This window comes from Chamaea fasciata, unplaced genomic scaffold, assembly GCF_029207755.1.
Source record: "Chamaea fasciata isolate MVZ Bird 193981 ecotype frontalis unplaced genomic scaffold, bChaFas1.0.hap1 SCAF_2, whole genome shotgun sequence".
Lineage (NCBI taxonomy): Eukaryota > Metazoa > Chordata > Aves > Passeriformes > Sylviidae > Chamaea > Chamaea fasciata.
The window spans coordinates 32,531,286-32,551,412 of NW_027094087.1; positions in this window are offsets into that span (position 1 = coordinate 32,531,286).

The following is a 20,127-nucleotide window of genomic DNA, read 5'->3' on the forward strand; positions in this document are numbered from 1 at the left end:
CCCTGAGTAAAGAAGAGATGTTAGCTAGATTATGACTTTTGACTATATAGTTATGAACAGAATTACACCCAATAAAACCTTTTCAAGAAAGATAAAATGCCACAATACTTCACGTATGCTCAATCAGTAGAAAAACAAATCTGCTCAGAAATATCTAAAACCAGCTACTTAATTTATGAATAATGTTACAAATAGGCCTTTTAAAAAATAAGTTCTTTAAGACACAAATGCATTTATTTTAGTTTAAATATGTCAGAAAGCCCTAATTACATCCATATCTCATGTCCTGAAATTCTGCCTGATCTTTTTTGTTTGTTTTTAATTATTTTTATTCAGGCCTGAACTTGAGAAAAATCTTTCTACTACACAAAAGAGTCTCCTATCTATGAGGTGGTAACTGTATCAAGCTGAAAATACTCAGAGGACGTATAGGTTAAAGCCCATAGCGTTATTACGTTGTATGAAATAATGTGTGAAAAGTGTGGGGGTTTTCCTTCATTATTAAGCAAGAAAGTCCTTGTTACCCAGTGCGTTTTGCCATGTAGCTGCCTGGCTTTGATTCTTTGATATAGAGGGACAGAAGTCCATATGTTTTATGCTGTCCAGGTTGAAAATTCAAAGATAAAATATTTGATGTGCTTTGGAGAGCCTTAAGGGAGGTTTATTTGAGACAGTCAAGGGAAACAACGTTGGCTGAGTACATAGTCAGACTGCGCTGCCATCCTTACTCTGCTTCTGGCCTGCAGAAATACTCCAGTAAGCATCTATGGTTCAAGTTATCTTTCTGGAAGCTAAAGATAATGATACCAACTTCTTCCTGGAGTAATCTGAGATTCACGTGCGGAAAGCCCTGTATGAAAAGTGGTCTTACTAGATATATGGAATTGCTCAAATTAAGCTTGTCAATTAGATGTGAACACATTGATTTTTCAGTTCAGCAAATAAAAGGCTCTAATGTGAGTGTACTTGTGGTGTGGCATTAACAGTACGGAAAAAAAATGAAAGGAAGAAAAGGATCTGACCCCACTAATTGTGGAGTTTAATGACTTAGTGTACTTTAGATGAGATGATGTTTGTGAGCCTCAGAGGACAAAAAAGGACATAGCCATATGGCTTGGGAAGAGAAAGAGGTTTAGCTGTGGTTTACCTGATTTGTAGTGTGCAGTTTCTCTTTGAAGCAGAAGAGGGAATACCGAATTTTCCAGTCAAATTTTCATATGAGTTGCACATATTTGAAACCTGGAAATTAATCTTTTCTCTTCAAAAGAGGTCAGGTAGCAGAAGTTTTGTAGAAATGCAGACAGCTAGAAGAACAGAAGTTGAAACTTGTTAACAGGATGAAAGACATACAGTTTAGAAAGAGCTATGTGGTAAATGTTGAGGTCATATGATAAATTTATAAACGTGGGTCCATTAGGAAAATGTCAAACCAATATTAGTTTCTGCATCCTGGTTAAAGACTTCCAATTAACCAGATAATTGGACCAAAGGAAGTGCATCTGAGAGTGCTGACGGAGCTGACCAATATCATCTCAAAAAGGACAAAAAGGACGACCTTGGAAACTCTAAGTCTCACTTTAGTCTCTGGGAAGGTTGTAGAGCAAAATCTCCTGAAATCTGCATCCAGGCCTTTGAAGAACAGTAAAATGACTTCAGTCATGATGGACTGACCAAAAGCAAGTTGCTCCTTCTGCAGTGAGACAACTGCAGTGAGACATGGTTTTGCAGGTGATGTGAGATTAATGGATATCATTTGCCTTAATTGTAAAAAGGGTTTTGTTAGATTTTCCGTATTTTGTCATTCAGAAGTCTAAATCCAGTCAATACACTAAATGTGTTGAATACAAACTGTGTGGCCAAATGACTAGACTGGCAGGTTCAGTGAAATTCCACTGGCGGACAGTTATGAATGACATTTCCCTGTGATCAGTACTGCTTTGATGTATTTTCTTGTAAGTAATGACTTGGAGTTTGACATGGGTATGCCAAAATGAAATTCAAACCAAGGAGGAATGAACAACTTGCTGGGTGGAAAGCATGGCTGTTTTTCAGAGGGATTTCAGCATGCTGGAGAAATAGACTCACAAAGTGCACTAATTTTAGCCAAACATACACTATGTGATGCATAATAAGCCCATGTAAAACAAAGTCTGGCAGCTGGCTTACTGGAAAGCAGATTTGCAGAACATGAGATGGAGGTCCTCATGCTGGATGAGTTGAACATAAGTTGGCAAAGTGTCTCTGCAGCAACGAGGGCATACCCACATACTGCTTTAATGTCATAGCTAGTACATTGAGGGAATTGGTTGTTTCCTCTCTTTGGCCCTTGTATGGACACATGGGAAGTGTTATGTCTGGCTTTGGACACAGCAATATGAGAAAGTCACTGACATGCTGGAGGGAATCCAGAGAAGCATCAACAAAGATGGATGGGGACAAGAGCACATGATGTGTGAGGGGAGACTAAGGGATTTAGATTTATTATGACCAGAGAGGAGAAGGCTGAAGGGGTTTTCTAACCTGAGTGTTCCTCCTCAGTTGGGTGCAAGTGTTTAGCTTCTGTGTTCTATTGATACAGTCATCCAGAACCATCTGGAGATAGTGCTTTGCAATGTGTTCCAGGAAAACCCTGCTGGATCAGGGAGGTTCAGCCAGATGACCCTACTGTTGTTCTTTCCAACCTTAACCATTCTGTGATTCTGTGATTAGTAGATAGGCCCAGATAGATTCTTGGGTTTCTCCTTCAACTGAACTCAAGCTCCAAACATTTTGTTCTCTTCAAAAACTGAGTAAGAGTTTCCTCAGATCCTATCTGAATAGACCCCTAACTCCACTGATTCTTTAACACCTATAAGTGTTTAACTACAATTTCCATTTTCTTTTCCACTTGCAGCTGCATAAAGTTTGTCATTGCACCGTATTCTTGACTTTCCTTTGTTTGCCTGTGGGCATCGTGATCCACTTAATACATTATTTTTCAAAAAAATGTGTTTTGCTTTTCTCTTCTGCTGCCCTGCAAATCTCCAGCCACTGGAATTAAAAGAAAAACTCTGATTCCATCACTATGGGAATTATGAATATGCAAGCATTTACCCAAAGTTTGGATGTTTGATTTTTTTTTTTTAATTTTAACAGAAAGAAGATTAGAACAGTTTCTCCAAAACAAACATAAAAACAAACCGTTGAGAATTGGAGCTGGAGTTTTTGCCAGATTTTCCCATTCCTAGGAGTCTTAAGTCTATAAGCCTAAAATGAAAATCATTCTTAAATCATGCTGCAAGGTTCAGTGTTGCAGTGGTCTAATGGAAGTCTGCCATGTTTTCTGAACCCCAAGAAGATAAGAGTTGCAAGGCTAAAATGAAAATATATTCTCAATTCATCCTAAAAATTCAGCATCATAGGGGACTAGCTGAAGAGTCCTTCAGTGTGGTTTTCTTTCCCTCCTAAAATTTGAGAATGAAAATTTTATGCTGAAGGAAATCAAATCTACTCCTCAAAAAAATGCTACTAATAAAACTCAAGAAATCCCAGGCAGGGGAAGCCTAGTAACATCTAGATTGTTGCAGGTTATTTGTCAATAAGGTATGAAATTGAGGATAGAATTAAGAAAACAGATTTCCTCTTTCACTATCCTCAGTATAAATTAAAAATGGCAAAATTGATGACCAGTGCAAGTGAGAACAAATTTGGCCCAAGGAGGACTAATTGAACCTTATGCCAAAACAGTCTTTTTCAGTCTGTCCACTGATGCAAATCTCTCCTCTACAGTGCAGAATTCGATTGCACATTCCGCACTGAGAACGTCACCCAAAACCCATTCTGCAGAGAAAATGGTGCAGCAAAAATACCTTTTAGTTCAGACCTTTTCTTTATCTATGGAATTACTGTTGGCTTTGATATCTCCTGTGGAAATGAGGAGTAAAGTATTACTAAATGGAAATACAGTGAAATCAGTAAATAGTTTTTCTTCATCTTATTTTATTATTAAAATATAACTTTTTAATGTTTACCGCCTTTATAAAAACACCTCTTACCACGAAGCGACATTATAGATTAGTACAGAGGTAAGTATGTAGGTAAGTGTTCTGTAAATGCCTTTCTTATTAAGTAATTACTTCTATACCCCTTTAACAATGTTAGTCAGATTGGTTTAAATAGAGAGAAGGAATAAAATATTCAGGTTGAAAGCACTTCTGTCAGTGCCTGAAGCAATGATTTCTGGAGACTGTTAGAAAAGAACTTCAGTCCAAACTGCTAATTTTTTTACTGATTATTTTTATGAGAATTTAGCATTTTAAGTCCCGTACTACGGCACTCGGAGACTTGTGATACTTGCATGGAGAAAAGAGCACCCAACTAGTTACTTCGAATTAAAACACCCATTCCACAAGGAAGCATGTAAAAGCATTTGGCTAAATTAGCAAGTACTGCAGTGTCTCTACAGAGTGAGGGAAGATAGATGCTGACCTACACAGCATTTCAATCAACAGAGGTCTTTCTATCCTCTTAATCCACTTTAGATATGTCTAGTGGTCCATTAAGTCTGTATCAGTGTAACGAGTTATTCCCACATATTAATATTTCTTGGTTTTTACAGGACTTAGGCATATGTTTAAACCTTAAGCAAAAGCCTAAGTGGTTTCAATATAGGGAAGTTGAAGGGAGCAGCTTACAGATTAGTATGAACACAACTTCTGCATGGAGAACTAATTCTCTGATGATATGGATAGCTAAAATGCTGACGTAAAGTGATATAAGACAAGTCCCAGTTTGGAAGGAGCACTTATTGTGTTCCTGTGCTTATTTTTTATGGATTAAAAGTTCTCTTGGAAAGATCTTCTGACCCCCACTGATTCTTAGACTCTTGCCAAGTCCAGGTGCATTGTGATACCCTACTGCTGTGTGTTCGTTATAACCATGTTTTTAAAATTCTTTTTGCAGATCAACTACCCTGAATTTATCGGCAAACTGAAACATTGATTGTGATGGAAATGCCTGTCATCTTTGGTAATGAAAAATTTCAACTGGAACTTCTCACATTAATAAATCGTACTTAATACAATAGCTTCAGGATATCAATGAGTTATTTAAAAATAAAAATTGTCATTTGCCTGTTGTTTGGGGTTTTTTAAGGAGTTAATAAATTTTTTGAAGCCTTCCACAGTGCATTAAGAAAAAAATGTTTCAAACCTTCTCTCTTTGCTGTTGCTTGCTAAACAAAAAAATGACTGCATTGTTTACATTTCTCTTGCATTTCTTTGCTTTCTGGGCCATCTTTTTATAGGGAAGGCTACAAGCACTTTTTCTGAGATGAGCAGGATGAACACCAAGACTCCTCAGCAGATTAATGTTGAAGCCAAGATGACACAGAGCTTTACACAGTTCCAGAAGATTTTGATAGCATAAAATAAGTTTGATCTTTTATACAATGCAGAGGAAACTTCATCATAAACATTACCTTATTCAACTCAATAGTAAAGAAAACTTTAAAGAGCAGCTGTAATCTCCACCTGAAAACCAGTGTCTTGTGGAGAGGTTGTACCATTTCATCTGAACACTGAGAAATATGTGTATTTATAATTTCAGTTATCTAAATAACAATGAAACTACCTAAAATATATTTCCATATTTCATTTGAAATTAATCAGAACAATTATCAAAATTATTTGTCCATGTTTTAGAAGGTAGTCCAGCAGCAACTTTACACTGTATAAATATTCACAAAACTTTACATTTTCTCTTTTCTGATTCTGCAATATGGGCATTTAAAGAAGGTTGTGTTGGTCAGCCTGGAAAATGAAATTTTTTCCAAAAATTTAGAAGCAGGGAAGAGAACAGAGTAAACACAATATTGACTTCAGTATCTAAAGATTACTTATGACTTTTTCCACCCTTTTGCTTCAAAACACCAAGGCAAATTAACTGTCACACAATCCTGTGGAGTTAGTGCTTGGAATGAAGGATATAAAAGATAGAAACCTTACCTCAAATAAATCTGTTTAACTTCACTGATTTCAGATTGACTGAGCTAATTTATAATAGGTGCAGCTCTGCCCCTATATATAGCCAGAGGTAAACAAAGGTAAATACAGCCTTCTCACTGGAACTCAGGAAAATTGAAGTTCTTCTACTTATCTACTCATCCACTTGAAACAGAGGATTTTCCTCCCTTTTTTCACTATATATTCATATCAATTTTTCCTGAATATAAATAATCAAATTTATGCTATCAAATTTGCAATACAATTTTATTAGAAAGAAACAGCTAGATAATGCAGAACAAGACTGAACCTAATGACTGATTTATTTTATCAAAATTTCAATCACAGGTGAATGCATTCAAATGGCCCCATAGCCTTTTATTTATTTGGTAGTATGTGATATTTTAGCAGAGGGGTAATATGATGGGATAACGCACCTAAAGAATGGCTTCACAGCTTAAGGTCAGACCTGTGGATGTAGTGATAGGGTCTGACACCACTGCAGCTGTCATTAAGTCATTTCAATGTATGCTGGGCTGACCTGTTAGGAAAGGGAAAAAAAATAAGAATACTGAAAAAAACACTTCTGATTCAGCAAAATAGGACCAGCACTCACAGTAAGCAGTGGCCCTGCATAGGACCTCATCATTTGGTAGTAATTCCATGTCCTAAGGATAGGAAGCCAGGCACACTGAGAAGTGTTGGTTGTGCCATTGCCATAAATGACAAAGTAACCCTGAGTCATAGAGAGGATGTCCCCAAGGAGTCCCAATTCATCAAGCGTATGCTCAGATCATGTCTAATCCACAGGAGAAACATTGAGTTCAATGCAAAAATCATCGGTCATGGTTATTTTGATTCAATGTGCACAGCAAGGAAAAGTTGTACCCCTGACCTTGATTTGCATAATATATCCTTATTAGAGTAGACCTGTCAATATGGCCAGGACCAGAAGCAGCAGATTCCCCCTGTTCTGAGTTCAGCAGCCATTTGTCAGTAAATCTGGTAGTCTGCTGCCCAGATCATCACTGCTGCCAGCTCAGGGCTGCAGCTCCTACCAAAGAAATGAGAGACATGGGCTCAATTTCCTCATGAGACAGAGTGAGATTAAAGCTGCATTTCTTCAGGCAAATACCCTGGCCACTTGACTAACAGGCTTGCAGTGGAAGGGAGAGGTGCAAGGGAGCTCTAGATGTTTTCAGTGGAAGCTGGGAAGCTGTTGAGCAAGGAACACAGAAGTCATAAGCAAGAGATCCAATGAGGTGAAGCAGAAAATGAGGGAAATTCTGGAATTTGCTCTGCACTGGCTTAGTTGTGCACTTTGCATTTAATTGTGGGGTATGACGTCCAATATTAGGAATAGAAATCTAACCTATTAGACAGAGTCAAATCTGTTCAGTCTTACTGCAAAATTTTACTATCCTGAAGATATTAAGAACTTTTTGAGAGAGGATTTGTGGTGATTTTTTTTCCTTTTCTACACATTTATTTACTTTTCATTAGCAGGAGCTAGATAATTGTGAAAACATATTATATGAAGTGGAGATATTAAAGGCCACTATCTGACTGATCAGCCTTGTCTCCTTACTTGAATGTTCACCTCCACTCATCTTGCAATCACACAATGTAGCAGTGTGAAATGATTAGTTTGTAATTTTATGTAGAATGGTTTGTTCTAGACTATCCCGTGTTTTAACCCCTTTGGTTTTTCCCTAGTTCTGGGTCCTGTCCATCTCCCTGCAACCCAGCCCAGACGCTGGTGAGAGGCTGGGGTGATTGGCAGACCCTATGACTTCTCCGCCCTGTGTCATGTATCAGATGTCCTGTGTATTGTCTTTCTGTCTTGGTCACTCCCTCCGTACCTGGTATTGGTTATGGTTCACCCTTGCCCCTCCCCACACCCCCATACAAAAACTGAAACCAGAACCCCAGGGGCACTCTCTCTCTGGACGTGGCCCTGTGGAAGCAATAAACATCTAGCTTCAACCCACGTGAGAGTCACTCTTTCTTCTTACACTCTCTCTCTACGCTTCAGCCTGAGGTTCGGACCCACCAAACCTATAGATACAAACTTTCCATGTGGACTGGTGAGCGATCAAGCTGTTAAATTACTCCAGACACCACCACGACACAGCATATGAATTACTACTGGAAAAATTTGTTATTGTAGAAGGTAATGAAACTATAAACCTGCAAGCTGTTTGCTAAGATTCCTGGACAAAAAAAAGAACTCAAGTGACAGTCACTCTGACTGCCACAAAACAGGCCAAACCTTTGTCTTTTAGATTATACATCTGACTATGCCATAGGTATTTAAAAACCTGAAGCTACTGAATATAAAACTGCAAAATTTATCTAAATTTTTAATGAAAAATCCTAATGAGAAATTGTGTCTCATTCTTATTTAATTTATATCCAATTTTAAAAGTCTTTCTTCCTGCTGGACGCCATTACAGCTTATTTCAAATAAAAATGCCCTTGACTGGAACATTATATTTTTACTTACTCTAGGTTAGAATTGGTGTGTTCCTTCTGCTAAAATCATATTTTAAAAGAAAAGGAAGCTGTCTACTTTTCATTCTTCTAAGTTCTATTATATTTCTGTTTTATTTGCTTCACTGAAAGTACAGATGATTCAGGAAGAGATGATTCTGCAGGAGTTCAAAGATCAGAGTCCTTGTTTTGGATGTGTCAAGATTTTCCTCCAGGACACTAGGGCTCTGTAACCTTATATCGGAGATCTTTTACACAATGAAGGTGTAACTGCTAACAGAAGAAAAACACAGAAAGGAGATAAGTTTATTATGAAATCAGGTAATAGAATACAGACATTCACTGTTGGAAAATAGTGCCTCAAGAACACGTAACAAAACTTACAGGCTGAAGAGCCATCTGTTTCTTGCCAAATTATTATTTAGTTCCATTTTCAAGGTTTCTATAAGCATTAGTGCATCAGTGCCTGTATAACCTTTCTCTGTGCATTCCTGCAGTTGGTATGCCAGGACACTTAGTGAGTTGTGTTCCGGCAACAGCAGTCCAGACAGGGAGAAGAGTCTTGGAACAGTCTTGTAGTCTTTCAGCTCAGGCTGTGTCTAGTTGGAGTGATTTTTGCACTTCACAAAGATATCCCACAAGTCAGGAGCCCTCAGGGACCTAATTCGTTTAAAAAACTGAGTAAGGTTTCAATCTAAGATTGAAACTGTCACACACATGAAGGATCTTCTTAATTTCACCTTCAAAACCACTTCAGCTTAAGTTCAGACCAGGTCACAGAGGGGGAAAGAATCTTATATTTTTGTTTTGCCTTCATTTGCCCTCCCTGACTCTGTCCTGGCGATACAATCAGGCTTTCAGCAAGGTCTCAGTTCCATTTCACTGGAGAAGTCAAGGACTGGAAACAAAGACCGGACTATCTTTTCCCCTTTGTTTGTCTATTCCATATCTGTGCCATAACACAACAACCAGGAAGAAGAAGATCTACCACCTTTATTTTCATCTTTCTACAAAAGAACAAGTAATCTTATTTTCCTGTTATAGGGTACCAAATTAACTTCAGAGTAGGGTAAGACAAACTTTTGGAAATTACTTTCCTAACAGTACTTCTGATCTCACAGTCTATGTAAACATATAGTATTCTGAAAATAATATATGTGACATTAAAGTACAGTATAAATGTATAACATGGAACAGGTAGGCCATGATTTGAGGGTGCTAATCAGCTAAACATCCTTCACAGAGCACAGCATAATAGTCAGTTGTAAAAGTGAGTTGGGAAGAGAGGAAAGGAAGAATTTTCCGGCTTCAGTAGTTTCAAACAAAGACAAAAAAATCTTTAAAACTTTCAAACCAGTAAAAACAGTCATCTACTATTCTAGTCATTAGTTAGATAAAACATTATCACAGAAACTTACATCCAGCTTCCTTTCCTCTAGACATTTGTTATGTCTTCACAAAATAGTAAGTAGATTGTAAATACAACAAACTGAGTTATGTTAAACTAAAGAAAATAAATCTAAGCTTATTTGACAGGCTTTATCAGCACTGCAGGTGACATTTACAGACCTGTTCACATCCCATGTTCAGCCATGTAACAGAATGATTCCATGTAAGCATTGACTCCTTTTTGAAAGGAGATATGAAACATTTCAGTCAATATATTTTAAAAATGCCCACAGGTATTCTGGAAACATATTTAACAAGGCAAAGCCTGATGGTTTACTTTCATTATATTCGTAGAATCTCAGCATTTCATGATGCAGTTATCTTACTTTGAGGACTAAAGTAGGAAATTCAGACTGACTGGGGACTTTTAATGGTTATGGCAATGCATGCAAATGGTTATGGCAACATCTGAGTGGTCAGTGGATAGATCTTTCTTACCTGATTCTTTTTTCTGTTATCTCTTCCACATTGCAGGACTGCTTGTAGATTGTAGCTACGAAGTACACACACGAATCTTGAAGAGCTGCAAGAGCACAGCAAACATCAGGTGCCTGGCACCCTCAGTTTCAGGTGAGTAATTCCCAACAAAAGCCTTTAGAAACATCCTGAGAGTTAAACTTCAATGAAAAAATCCTTAACATTGATAAAAGAATCAGAGGGGGTGTAATAAGCAGAGAATGAGCACATCAGGAAGACTTAAGATTATACAGGAAGGTACCTTCTTCTCAGATGCATATTTCTGCAGAGTTAAGCCTCCCTGCAAGTCATGACTACTTCTTTAGGCTTTTAATCCCTTGTTTTCCTGTGTAGCCATACAAAAAAAAAAAAATATTAATACTCAACTATGTGTTCAGGGACACTTTAGCTATTGTGAAAGTGTGATAATTACATATCCAGCTAACATGAAAATGTGTTTGACAGACATGTTCTTCTGCTTTCTGCTTCCCTTTCTGCTATTTAAACCCTACTGGATTTTCAACTGGTTTACCCAACTGGTTAGAATTGAGGAAGTCAATGGAAAGAAAAGGGGGAAAAATTAAAATTCAAACTTCGTAATAAAGGTCAAAATTATAATTAATTTTTTCTCATCATAAAATGACTTTGAAAATATCTTAGATTTTTAATTTTTACCCAAGTACAATTAGGGTGTAAAAAGCACTAGTATTATATGTATTCTTTGCTGTTACAGCAACTTTGGTGTAAACCTTTGGTAAAGAGAATGAAAAAGCAACAGTAATCATGGTACACTTGGAAGCTGCTGTGGTGTTTATTTCTTCCTTGATGAACAGCTGCTATAGCACTTTGCACAATTTAAATTGTTTAGTTAGTCTCTAAAATGTGGAAAGCAATTTCTGAAGGGAATTAATTACCTCTCTAAAAGCTTTAATTATTTTTTTCTTCTTTTCCATCTCAGAATTACTTTCACCAGCTATACATTGAAGAGTCATTCTTACCGTGGCAAAATTATACATTGACAATGATAGGTCACTAAAATTTTCCTTATACAACAGGATGAACTTCACTGCAATAGTTCAAATTCCTGTTTAAACCATGCCTCTCTCTTCAAGCAGGAGAGTAATCAAGGCAGGAAGTGGGGGGAGAAATCCAACCCTGCCATATGGTTGAAGGAATGTACCTTCCTGAAAAGAAAGGACAGGATGATCAGCAAAGCTTTTGCTATGAGATGAACCCATGAACAATTCATTACCTGTGTACTGTGCATTGAAGGATATCTCAAAATCTCATATCCTTAGATATATCCTTAGACTAAAAATGCTAGGGTGTGCTTTTTTGGATCAAATGGAATCATGGCTCTGACCAGCTTTATTTTAGCAGAAACTTCTGTCTCATGCTTGAAAGAGTGTAATGATAAACACTCCTTCCATTTAGCACAGTTCTTGGCAAGTTCACAGCAGTCCTCAAGGTCTTTTTTTAATTATCTGAGCTGCAGCTAACATTTCCCAAGGAGCCAAGCTGGAAGAAACACCTGACAAGATAACAAAAACAGATAAATTAAAGTTCATATTTGGTTCCATAGTTATTTTTATTACAGTAATGTAGAAGCCCAGTACCAACTTTAGGTATTATGTCTTTCTTGTGAAAAGTATTGTTCAAATGTATGCCCTGTCCCTGAATGCTTCAGACACGCGCCAAAAAAATACACGATGTGTGCAGGCATAAGGACAATTTTAAAGAAAATTATTCAGTCACTGGTTGAGTAGATAGTGTCTTTCAAATGCCACTGATATGGCTACAAAGTAGTCAGTGATTTTGTTGATATGCAATCAAATAAATTCCTTTACAGAAAATTCAACGTAAGCAAATAATTAGCCTTGTAGTGCCACTCCCCCAAGAATGATAGAAACCATAAATGCTGTTTTCCTTTTATTTTTTAAAAGAAGCAATAAATTAAAAGTGAGAAATAGCACTATGGAAAAAATGATGCATCAGTTCAATCTTAAATGGCAAATTAGATTAACAGGAATAAATCTATGAAGGGACCTCTGCAAGGACAAGTCTACTGTCCACCATTAGACTACAGACTGTAGTTGAAAGCACTCAAATCTTTTGCAAGAAAATCTATGGGCTATATGTAAATTTCTCTTTATTCTTAATAACCTGACTAGTTGATTGTTTGTAATTGCTGTAAAATGTTCAACTCAACATAGAACCCCACATCCACGTGTAATTTCTTTTAATAAATCCCTTAATACTGAACCTATGTAAATTTTCTTGTCAGGAAGGCTGCATTGAAAGGGAAGTTGATCCATGGTTGCCTCCCCTAACTCTGAGCTCAGCTTTATATTTGTGAACATCCAGAAAATCAGGTAGCTACTGGTGGCTTTTTTTGGACGAGGCAAATATTTGGTGCTTCCCACGCTTTCTGTACCTAATAAGCTATCACCTTTGGTCTCCCATGATCTTGTCCTTAAACCATCTAGACACAGCAATTACATATTTATTTGGAAATACTGCTTTCCCTCCAATTGTTTTTATTTCATCATTTTCTTGGTTTGCTTCCTATTTTTTCCTGTGTTCCTTTTCTCCTTTTGAACAAATGCATACAGGGGTTTGTAGTCTGATAAATCTCGTTGTTTGCTTTGGTTTGTTGCTGGAGTCTCATCTGTGCATTCTCTCAGATGTTGTCAGGCTGAAGTCTCTTCAGCTTCATCAGCTAATTTGTTCCCTTTACCAATTCTGTAGTGCCCTTGGCATGAGGTGGGCATGACAGTGATTTCTTTAGGTATTTGAGTTATCTCTTTCTTTTCCATTTAATACTTTGTTGCCTGATGATGTCAAAAATCCTTATTCTTTCCATAACATTCCAAGTGAATGATATAACCCAAGGCCTTACAGCACAAAAATTGTCTGCTAAAAATCAAAAACGGGGTAGGTTCAAAAGGTATGCTTACAAGAGCTGGGAGTGAAGAATTAAATTCTAATGGAAAATTCTTTTAGGTTTAACTTAGTTGCAGAATTCTGGTTTTATAGTATATTTTTTACTAGAGTTTTCGCATACTACTTTGCAATTGGTTCCCTACAGTTAAATATGTATCCAGAATTTCAACATACTTACAACACTAATTAAAAAATACTCTTAATATCCATCTGACAAGAGGAATAACTTGTATTCATCAATATACTTATGTTGAAAAAGAGGGAAATGTAGACCAATACTCAGCTTACTTTTGAAGAGATCCAAACATAGTTCCTGGGATGTGTAAGATATCCCTAAATTTCCACTATCATCAATAGAGATATCAGAACTGTCTTGGAATCTAGAGAGCTCAACAGCAACAAATGTATGACTCTACTTCTTATCTATAAACGCTTTACATAATGTAGAACACTTAGACACTCAAAATACTTTAGAGTGTCTAGGATGCTCCAACAGCCGGGAAAATATGGTGTTGACTTCTGGAAGATCCATATTCCTTCCAAACTGGCAGCTGGATAGCAGATAAGTCACAGAGTATCTGTAGTGTAACTAGACACCTGTTTTAGGCGACAGAATCCTACTCTAGATTGCCCCTTTTGGGAGCCGAATTGCTCTTAAATCCCTGCTGATTGCATGAACAGGTAGGAGTTTGATTACTGAATGACATATCTGAGGTGATGGCTGGAGAGGAATCAGAAGCTCTCAAAGTCAAAGAGCAGGCTAATGAAAAACCTCCCCTGATTTTCTTCTCCTTATGTTTCTTTCCACCTTCAGTAGGACAAAGGTGTCCATTTAACAAATTCAAATTTCCAGAGTTACAAGCAAAGCTACAGAATCAGTTCAGGAGAATTATTTCATCACAATTACATGCTGTGCAGCCATTTGTGAAAGTGTAAAGTCAGCTTAAAGGAGGGAAATTGATATGTCACCATCTATTGATAGAGGTTCTAATAGAAAGCAAAGGACAAAAGTCAGATTTATGTAAATGCTACTGTTACCCTTCCAGCTAAAAACCGAAACTGAAATAGCTCTTTTTTTTTTTTTTTTTTTTTTTTACACTGGACAAAATACTTGCATCCTAAATGCAATAGAGAAAAATTCTGTTTAGGAATGACAAAAAATATAACAATTTCAGAAAGTAAATATGTGGAATATTCAATTAATGAAGCTTAGAAATTGACAGAACAATACATAAAAATGATAATTTCTAGGTATCTCACTCAATCAAAGCAATTAGATTCCAGATTATCTTTTTTTGTTAATTTCTACACTGATGCAATGATTTATTTGCCTGTGCCTCCCAACTGATTTTCAGTTTGTCTCTCCGGGTTCCTTTTGTCACCTTGAAGAGCAAATTCCTCTGTAAGTAGTCCAGTGAAGCCAACAGGAATAAATGGCAATGCTAATGGTATACACAACATAACTTTGTCTACAATAAATGTGTAAAGCATTAGTGTGTAATTCCTTTCAGTGCAGGACCCTGAAAACATTTTTCTTCAGAGAGGTGAAACTCACCTCGGTATGGAACAGCAGAAAAAGGTGTGAAAGTCACTTCAGTTACTATTTCATGACTCTCACTTTCTCTGTTAGTCTTGCATACCAAACAATTATTTTTTTTTTATCTGAAAAATGAGAGGCATGAACAACAGCTATTAAAACTTCAGCACATTTGTCTGTTAAATTAATGTAAAGCTGCCTTGAGGAAAATGGGTAATCTAGTTCTCTTCCACCCAATCTTATGGCTAGAAAAACTATAATGTTATTCTAAGCAGATGTTTGCCTAAATCATCCTTTAAATGATGCAGTTTTTGCTACTTTTATTGACATTCCTTAGCTGGTCTACCAGAAATGTTTTCCTAATGCCCAATTGAAAAGGCTCTTTCTGAATATTAAGCCTGTTCCTGTCTTGGATGACAGAATAGGGAATACAGTTATTAAACATGAAAATGTCGATACAAAGCTTGAAGGAACTGTAAGTGTTTTGGAACCCAAAGAACAGTTTACTAATTTCTATTTAGCATTTTCTCTAAAAATGGTTGTCATGTCTGCCTGCAGTTGCTCTTTTCCTGAATTAAATTCCATATCTTTCCATATTTCCTCACTTTTCAAGATTTCTGATCATGTTCTGTACTTCTGTGAGATGGCACACATCTTTTTTGAGGCTTAAGTGCCTCAAGCTCCAAGTTCAAGGGCTTAGTATTATCAAGTAGAGCAGAAAAAGTAGTTCTGTGTATCTAAGCATAGATACACTATTACTTAATGCAATGCGTGTCAATTATTTCAAATTGAGATACACTGTAGGAGAAGGTACCTTTCTCAAAATCTGCTGTCTAAACAGTGGTCCTCTTCTTTATTCTGTTCCATTAAAAATTTCTACCTAAAATTTTGCAATTCTTCTTGTAAATTCTTATAAAACAAATAAATTTATTCTCTTTTATTTTATCCACATTGTGGATAACAAAAAAGCTGAAGTGAAAGAAGTCTCTCAGAAACCAGAAGTCATTCTACCCAGTAAGTATTTTCAACACTTTTACCCATTTACCTCAGTAGTCAAATCTCTGCCCTGTTGCTCCACCCCACTGCTCTGAATAGTTCAGATTCAATGTATAAGTCTTGATTTGCCATTGCTGCTTGCTCTGAGACAGTCATTATCTGCTTGTAGTCCATCAGCAGCTGACACAGGGGATGACAAAACTCTTCAATAAAATCCATAAAGTAATTCTTCCATGTTCAGGCAATAAATATTCTTAACAGCTATTAGATTTATTTGGATCAAGGAATAAAATATAAAGTCAGTTTCAAATGTTTTTAACTACTGTAATTAACACTTGCCCTTCACATAAATCTAATATAGACATATTGGTCATAGAGTGGAATTTATGCAGGCAGAATAATACAACTCATAATCACTAAAAGTGAGATTTATAAAAGTTTTGCACAAATGCTACTGAGTTTGTGGCATTCATTTTTTCAGGAGCATTTCAAATGTTCTTTTAAAAGCCAACCAAAGGTTGTCTTGATATGTCCATTTAATTAGAAGCTGAAAAATGTGATCCTTATGCTGTTGTCAGGAGCATATTGCATGCAGGGATTGAAATACATTTGATTGGCTCCTCAATGTGTAGCTGCACTTCAAGCAACAATTCTGGAGCACAGATAATTGGTGCCCTGCAGCTTTCCCCACTGAAAATCAATTGAATTTCCATTATGTTTCAATTGTCTTGTAGTGGGAAACCTACAGGGTTTCGTTGGCTGGTGTTTTTTTTATTATTACCTTCTGCACTAGAGAATAAAAGTTTTTAATGCTTTTTGCTAGGTAAACTACTTGCAACACAAGAAAGTAATCAATTCAAACAATCTGCTCTGCATGAAACTCCCTTCCCAAAAGGAAAAGTAATCTTCTGTATTGTACTGATTTTCTCATGCTTCCAAGCCTTGCCTCTGTTACCATGGTCTGCAGATATTTTTGCATTGTATTCTTTACCTAGTATTTCATGTGGAAATGAAAATGAAGTCTGCAAGCTGTAGATTAAGAGGCAGAAATACTAACTGAGCTCTGGGTGAGAGCCCTAGACAGGAGGACGTGAACTGCCAACCTTTGGGATAACAAAAGGCATGAAGATGGGTGCCAGCCAGCGGAAGGGACACTGAGAGACAGCAGAAGGGAACTGCTGACCTTTTGGATAACAAAGGAGGTAAAGATGAGTGACTCCAGCAAGGTGGATGAGCAATGGAAAGAGAGGGCAGGAACAGAGGACTGCGAGGAAGAGTGAAACTGGGTAGACTGTGAGAGGGACCTTTGTTTGGGGTCCCTCCTTGGAGCCACCAGCTGGAGCTGTTTCTGGGTTACTGTGCCATGAATAAATGGCTTTATGGAACGAGACATCAGTGCCCCTGCTGTGGGAAATCCGTGGTCGAGCCGGTCAGGACACTGGTGTGAGTGTGAGGGGCTGTTGAGGGAGTCAAGCGGCGACGCCTCGGGTCACCGGAGCCACCGCTGTGAAGGGGCTTCGGTCCCAGCAGTGACAGTCCCTGGCACTGGCAGTGCCACTGCCACAGCCTGTCAGTGCCACTGCCACAGCTGGTCAGTGGTCAGACAGGGAAATTTCCTTAGCAAAATAACAGAACCAGCTTCTCAGTTACTCCTTTGTGTAGCCAAAACATCTGCCATATTAAACTGAAGGCAGGACAGACTGAAGCAAGGACTTGTTATCACCACTTTGGATTTTATTTACAGCCAGCTTCTTTCACCTTATTAGGTTGCACAAGACGTGACATCCATATTGACTCCTCACTCTTCTTCAACTCAAAATGGCCAGCACCGAAAATAATTCTTATAGTCATCCAAAGAATGCTGGATGAATGTACTTCTGTGTTATCAAACTCAGCTTTACCAAGAAAAAGTATCCATCCATGGTCTTTCTTATTTTACTGACAGCCTTCAGAAACAAAGCACTGTGATATTTAACTGTCTGGTCAGAACAAACACGGGTGGTATTTGGGAAATAAAGGAGTAAAGGAAAAGTTAGTGCTTTTTTAGATCAGATCAACTGAAAGAGAATGTTCTTAAAATGGAGGACTGTGTTATTAACAGCAGTTTCCCATGCCTTATTCTGATATTTTTATGTGAATTCAGAAAAGTCAGGGGAAAGGCAAGCATTATTTTAAGCCTCCATCAGGTAACAGAATAAAAGATTTCTGGAAAGAGAAAAAGTGGTGAATGATATTGAAATCAATGTTACAACAAGTGGTCTACCAACACTTTACAGTATAAAGAGACATCATATGTGGCTCTGAAAACTTAACATTTTCAAGTTATATTTTGAATGCATTCTTCCTTTGTAATGCTGAAGAGTTAGATCAAACACTTGCTTCCATAAACTTCTTATGTGTGCCAAATTCCTAATTTAATTCACAAAGTATAACCAATGACATACTAATGGATGTTACATTAATATAACTATAGAAAGAACATTACATTAATTAAAACTTTGTAAATGCTGTAATTAAGATATTCAGTGACAGCTGCCTTTCCTGTCCCTTAGCTTCACCCAGAAGTCTCTCAGCATTACTTATTTTGGAATCAGCAGCTGCACGGATGCAGGAAAAGCCATCTGTTGGTATTTTTTTAAATGTTAACTGAGAGAGGTTCCAAACAATTGCCCCTAATACTTTAAAAAAATACATTTTTTAAAAAATTGTGCCTGACTTTGGCATGAATTATGTCATTAGCACTTAAAAATGAATGCATCTTTGGCTTCCTATCCAACTGATGCACGCTACCAACACAGAATCAGAAAAACACTTTTGCCTAACTTGCATAGGTAAAGCACTTCAAGGTTTACCCTTGGTCATATTTGAAAAGCTGTATTGTCCAGAAGAGATACAATTATCTACAGAGGGTCTACCAAGTCATTCCATGGATACTTGTTCTTCTTCACTCTCAAATCAAAAAGGGGATGTTTTTCCCCTTGCATTTGGAATTACCATGGGTGCAATAGAGATAAATTTGATACCAGTCTGTGTGACCCTTCTTTCTCTTTTGTAACCTTAGTATCTTCCAAAGCAGGCTGCCCTTCACATAGATGAAATTCAGAAAGCTACCAAAACTCCTCCATATTAAACTATTTGCTTTCATATTCTAATTTCTTACTTATCTCAATGGATTCTGGATCTTGCTTGTCAGCACAGCCAACTTACCCACTCTTCCCCCCAATCTAGCATTCCTACTCCATTAATTTAATCTCGCAATATGAAGCCATTTCCCTGTGCATAACATTTCTCCCTCTTTGATTTTTACATCCTCCAAACAATCTGTTGCTGTTATCAGACTTGAAGGAATAATGAATTCAGTGAATTACACTTTTTTTCCCTATGTCAGCAAGCAGATGGTATAATTCTCAAACTCATTCATCATTTGAAATTATATTGGAAGAGCTTTCAGTCTTGCTGCGTGGGAGCTACATGAATGACAGACATGCTGCACATCCACATTACCAGCTAAGTTAACTCCATGGTTTACTCCCATGTCCTAGTTCCCCAGTCACCAACATTACAAAAACATTCATTTTCTCCTGAAATCTTTGGTACCAAGACTTACTTTACTCTGAGAAGACACTTAATGTAACACCAGTATAGTTTATTTCAAGGACAATTTTCAGCAGTCAGCAAGAATACAGTATCATCAGGTCTGTTTTCCTACACCCTAGTACTCCGCTACAAAAGCAGGCAATGGCTGCAAACATTTTGAAGTACTTTGAAGTCCCATCCCAGCCCTTCAAACTCAATACTATGTAAAAAACACAACATTCCGGTGGTCTGCAACTCAGTCATCTTATTGTTTCAGACACTGCAATTAAAAAAAAAAATGTGAAAAATAGTATTTATAGCCTAGGGCCATTGGGAACTCAAAAAGAAATCTTCTGAGGAGGTTCAAAGTTGAGTTGTACGAAGCACATATGGCAATACTACTGCTAAATTTAAACACCATTGAGCAGAGTGGACACAATAGCTCTACAACATGAAAAAGCATTTAATATTGTAGATGTAGCCAGTAAGCCTGGAACATAAGAATTTTACACTCTTCCAAGGAAATGTTCTGTTTAATTCAATGGTGTAGCACCTCAGGTGAAACAAGAGAAACTTACCCGCTTTTCCACTGACAGAAACAGGTTGGGGAAGAATTGGGAGAATATGTAGAAACGCATGTGATATTTTAGAGTTTTACTGTTCCAGAAGCAGAAGAGTGCCAGCCTCTACTTTCTA